Below are 6,000 nucleotides of genomic sequence, written 5' to 3'. Positions count from 1 at the left end.
TGTACGGGGCATAAGACATATGCCCAATTCTATTACATCATATGACCCCCCCCTTACAAAATAACATTGCAAATAAAATACACCACCCATTACCAATATTAATTAGGGAAGGGAACCAGAAAAACAAAGGAAAAACGCAAACATAACCTTAAGGGAGGGAGGGAAGGAAAAGGTCACTTGCTCTGCCTGGCTCCAACTGACCCTGGTAACTCCCCCTCACTGCCTAGACCACTGTTGGCCCCACCCTGACCCATACTGCTCCACCCTATCCCGCCTTGCTCTCATCCAATAGCTAAAGCCTACTGCTATTTGAAACATTCACTTTAATCTGCCTAACTACAGCCTGCGCTGCAAACCCAGTCATGTAGGCCTTACACTTAAATCTGTGCATATCATTCCAGACCTGTACTGTGAAATGCGTTGTGTTGCTCTGTTAAACAAAATAATGCTGCCGATAAAATTTTAGATCCATTGTGGTGCGCTAGTTCAAATTTAAAGTGGTAGTAAACTCCAGATTTTTTTTTTTTATCTGAACCCCCTGCAGCTTTATGCCATAATGTACTAGTATACATCCCATACTAGCACATTATAACAGACTTACCTGTCAAAGGATGCCCTGCAGTGCTGCACTGCCAGTGATCAAGTGCTTCCATCTTAATAGATTGGTTTGGCAAGAACGATTCTTCATGAATCCATGCTGATTACTGCTAATGATAATGTGTAAGAGTAATGTCATTGTGGCCTGGCCATTCAAGCTGCTGAACGGAGTGAACCCAGAAGGTCTTCCTTAGCAGTAATCAGCATGGATTCTTGCCAAACCAATCTATTAACCTTCTATGAGGAGGTGAGTTGCCATCTAGATAAAGGAAGGCCCGTAGACATGGTGTATCTGGATTTAGCAAAAGCATTTGACACAGTTCCCCATAAATGTTTACTGTACAAAATAAGGTCCGTTGGCATGGACCATAGGGTGAGTACATGGTGACCATAGGGTGAGTACATGGAAAACTGGCTACAAAGGCGAGTTCAGGGGGTGATGATAAATGGGGAGTACTCAGAATGGTCAGGGGTGGGTAGTGGGGTCCCCCAGGGTTCTGTGCTCGGACCAATCCTGTTTAATTTGTTCATAAACGACCTGGAGGATGGGATAAACAGTTCAATCTCTGTATTTGCGAACGATACCAAGCTAAGCAGGGCAATAACTTCTCCACAGGATGTGGAAACCTTGCAAAAAGATCTGAACAAATTCATGGGGTGGGCAACTACATGGCAAATAAGGTTTAATGTAGAAAAATGTAAAATAATGCATTTGGATGGCAAAAATATGAATGCAAGCTATACACTGGGGGGAGAACCTCTGGAAAATCTAGGATGGAAAAGGACCTGGGGGTCCTAGTAAATGATAGGCTCAGCAATGGCATGCAATGCCAAGCTGCTGCTAACAAAGCAAACAGAATATTGGCATGCATTAAAAAGGGGATCAACTTCAGAGATAAAATGATAATTCTCCCGCTCTACAAGACTCTGGTCCGGCCGCACCTAGAGTATGCTGTCCAGTTCTGGGCACCAGTCCTCAGGAAGGATGTACTGGAAATGAAGCGAGTACAGAGAAGGGCAACAAAGCTAATAAAGGGTCTAGAGGATATTGGTTATGAGGAAAGGTTGCCAGTACTGAACTTATTCTCTCTGGAGAAGAGACGCTTGAGAGGTGATATGATTTCATTTTACAAATACCATACTGGTGACCCCACAATAGGGATAAAACTTTTTTGTGGAAGGGAGTTTAATAAGACACATGGCCACTCATTAAAATTAGAAGAAAAGAGGTTTAACCTTAAACTACGTAGAGGGTTCTTTACTGTAAGAGTGGCAAGGATGTGGAATTCCCTTCCACAGGTGGTGGTCTCAGCGGGGGGCATCCATAGTTTCAAAAACTATTAGATAAGCGCCTGAACGACCACAACATACAGGGATATACAATTTAATACTGACATATAATCTCAAACATAGGTTGGACTTTATGGACTTGTGTCTTTTTTCAACCTCACCTACTATGTAACTATGTGTAGCGCTGGTAGATTTATGATCTACCATCTGATAGGTAAATTTAGTGAATTGCTCATTATAGAAAGTTAGATTTGCCTCTGTTCCAGCTTGGCTGACGTTGCGTGTGGTTCCTCATTGTGCCGGTGGGTGTCGTTGTCACCATCGGCGGGTGTTGGAAAAGCAACGTGTTAAAGCGGATGAGTGCTCCTCTGTCCCGGGGACAACTCGGTGGAGGTGGTCCTCCGAGTTGCATTCTGTGAGAGGGTATTTATGGGACAGACGCCATGTTTAGGGGTTCGATTTCAGCCACCTGCTGGCCCTCCTGGCTGACAGGTATGTGTTAGAATACGACCTCGTGGTCCTCCGTTCCGGAGGCCTGCGTCGCTGCGGCGCGTGGGAGGGCCCAGAAGCCTGTCTGGGGCCTACCACAGCAGCCGAGGAATGGTCCTGAGCTGTCTATCCAGAGTGAAGAAGCTGGACAACCGAGAAGATCCCAGGGGAAGACCCGTCATGGAAGGATCATGCAGAGTGCTGGTCTGGAGAGGGGCCTGGTGACTCGGTTAGAGGACGAATCCTGAAGTAGTCTTATTGCATGGTACTGCCGGGTTGGCTTAGAGGTCCAAGTACTGTGTCTGACATTCATCACGAACCAATACAACCTGTGGCAGAGGATCGTACGGGCTTATTTCAAGCAAGTCTGTGGCAGAGACTTTTGTTCGTGCTACGTACTGGCTGCTAGGCAAGTCAGAGAGGCCTATCCAGGCGAGCAAAGATCGTGTCCCACAAAAGGGGATTGCATTCAATTACAGGATTTAACCTTAAAGGATGTTCTAAAGAAACCTAAAGAAAGGTATTTGAGCTTCCCTGCAGTTTTCCTCCTGCCTCTTTCCTGCTACTTCCTTCGTTACTTGGTTCAATAAAGCATTGAAAACGTACTCAAGTGTTGGTGCTTATATCGTCCAGAGGTAAACTCAACGGAACCCTAGACCCGGTGCTGGTGAAACAGAGGTATTAAGAGTGAAGGTAACAGCCCGCTTAAACCAGCAGCTCCACCGAGAGTTAGTGCTACATGTGGGGGCGTCGTCCGGGATTTGTTGACCATCAATTCTCGCAACCAAGAGAGTTGTTTCACCGGGAGTTTACGGTGAGAGCTGGACTTTGTCAATTTTTCAGGAAGAGAAGAGGTTAAACGTTGCAGGACTTTATTTCTGAATGCGTAGGCGGCGGGCGCTAGTAAAAGCCCGGGAGCTACGTGATCAGAAGAACAAGTGGGAGGAGCCTACCCTACTTGATACCGCGTGGGACGCGTGTATGTGTTTGACGCCAGAGAAGAAGAGAGGCCTCATGATCGTGCTGAGAAGATCAGAGTGTGGCCATGTCTTTTTCAGTGATGCAGCCAATTATGGGACCAAGAATGTTCCCTGCAAGCACTGTGTCGAGTATTGTACTGACCAGAACCCTGCTTACAGACATTGGTGTTTGTCTGAAGCCGCAGGGGAGGTTTCTTCTGTATAACTCAGGAGATATTGAAGGACTGGGCATGATCTGCGACCGATGTGAAGGACTGGCCATACATCTCCGTCCATTTGGCCGATGTCCGCAATGTGGAGAGTATTTGTTTGTGGTGGAGCAACCTACCATGTCGCCCCGTGCTTATCGAATGGATTGGGCAACAGGTATCGCCACAGTAGAAGCTGCTACTACTATGGAGAGAGAACGGCAGGCCATCACTTCGCCTGTTGTTGCCGAGAATGTTCCGGAGAGATACACTGCTGTTGCTGTCTCATCAGCGGACATTGCTTTGAATTCTGTGTCCACCACGCCTGTCTCTGTTGTACCTGTCCAGAGGAAGGTGGGATATGTGAAGGCTTCCCGCGGCCGTGACCGAGGCCTACGCCAGAGACTACCCAAACCGGATCCAACAAAGTCCATGACGGAAACGGGTAAGCAGCTGATGGGGAATGTATCTGGGACTGTAAATAAATATCTGCCAGCAGAAGAACTGGGAGATTCGGAAATAGAATCCTTGTCGGATCTTTCCGGTGATGATGACTTATTTGAGACTATGTCACAAGAGATGTTATAGGCACAAGGCGAGGATGTCGCCTCTGCTATGACTTTCCCTGAATGGACACCCCTGAGTTCTGGGAAGACGTCACCCTGTGTGGAGCCACACAGCACTGTAAATGAGACATTGTCAAAAGTTGTTAGTTCACTTCAGACACCGGCTGGGTCTATGGTGAGCAAATCATTGGATTCATGTGTGCCTCCTGGCATGGGGAAAAACAGATCCTTGCCCAAACTTGCACGTTTGCAGAGAATGTTGAACAAGCGTGTAGCTACGGAATATGGCTTGGAGTTCTCTTATGTCCCTCAGGACATAATGCAAGTGATTGAAGTTAACCAGGAACTTTGGTACAGTGAAGCTGTTTGGGACTATTTGTCTGTGCCTAAGCCTTTCCGAAAGACTGGATGTTCTGTTAAAATGGATGAACGTTTTAGTGGATGTTTTATGCACTGGAACTTCGGTCGGCACATCTATGCTGACAAAGTAGTTATCCGCAGGCCCGGAAAAGAGGACGTTGTATATTTCATTACTACAGTGGATAAACTGGGAAAGACACTGACCTTGCCAGATCCCCGGTTTTATTGGTGATTATGGACAAAAGAACTTTGGAGTTAGTTAGTTAGTTAGTGTCAGTATAAAGAGATCTTCGTGGTCAAGATCTGGATATTCATCTAAGTGTTTCAAATCAAAGGATTTCTTTTTGCTAGATGGATTTCTTTCATTTGAAGGGAGAAAAAAAAATGTATACAGGGATGGACTCCTAAAGATTATTTTGATATAGATTATGGGAAGAGAGTCTCATTTTTAAATGAGGCTTTGCTCCTGAAGTTGTACAGGATATATGTGTGTTAATATGCTTTCCTTTTCAGGAACCATTTGATCCTCTATCAAGCTGTTAGGATTTTCAGCTAGATAGATAGTGAGGTTACGTACAGTCATAGGATGGTTTTGTTTACGGACGTGAACATATTGTTTTATAGATGATAATCTTATAATGCCTTTCCACTGTCTTTCCTTCTTCTTTATCTAATCCAAGTTTTAAGCTCAAATACCTACTCCCAGGCTTGGGAGTTATTATCATTATTTTTGGACAGACGTTGGGGACAACGTCTATTGTAGTGGGGGGAGTATGTAGCGCTGGTAGATTTATGATCTACCATCTGATAGGTAAATTTAGTGAATTGCTCGTTATAGGAAGTTAGATTTGCCTCTGTTCCAGCTTGGCTGACGTTGCGTGTGGTTCCGCATTGTGCCTGTGGGTGTCGTTGTCACCATCAGCGGGTGTTGGAAAAGCAACGTGTTAAAGCGGATGAGTGCTCCTCTGTCCCGGCGACAACTCGGTGGAGGTGGTCCTCCGAGTTGCATTCTGGGAGAGGGTATTTATGGGACAGACACCATGTTTAGGGGTTCGTTTTCTGCCACCTGCTGGCCCTCCTGGCCGACAGGTATGTGTTAGAATACCACCTCGTGGTCCTCCGTTCCAGAGGCCCGCGTCGCTGCGGCGCGTGGGTGGGCCCAGAAGCCTGTCTGGGGCCTACCACAGCAGCCGAGGAATGGTCCTGAGCTGTCTATCCAGAATGAAGAAGCTGGACAACCAAGAAGATCCCAGGGGAGGACCTGTCATGAGAGGATCATGCAGAGTGCTGGTCTGGAGAGGGGCCTGGTGACTCGGTTAGAGGACGTATCCTGAAGTAGTCTTATTGCATGGTACTGCCAGGTTGGCTTAGAGGTCCAAGTACTGTGTCTGACATTCATCACAAACCAATACATCCTGTGGCAGAGGATTGTACGGGTTTATTTCAAGCAAGTCTGTGGCAGAGACTTTTGTTCGTGCTACGTACTGGCTGCTAGGCAAGTCAGAGAGGCCTATCCAGGCGAGCAAAGAT

This window comes from Aquarana catesbeiana, linkage group LG03 (assembly GCF_042186555.1).
Source record: "Aquarana catesbeiana isolate 2022-GZ linkage group LG03, ASM4218655v1, whole genome shotgun sequence".
NCBI lineage: Eukaryota > Metazoa > Chordata > Amphibia > Anura > Ranidae > Aquarana > Aquarana catesbeiana.
Note: the sequence above shows the minus strand (reverse complement) of the source record.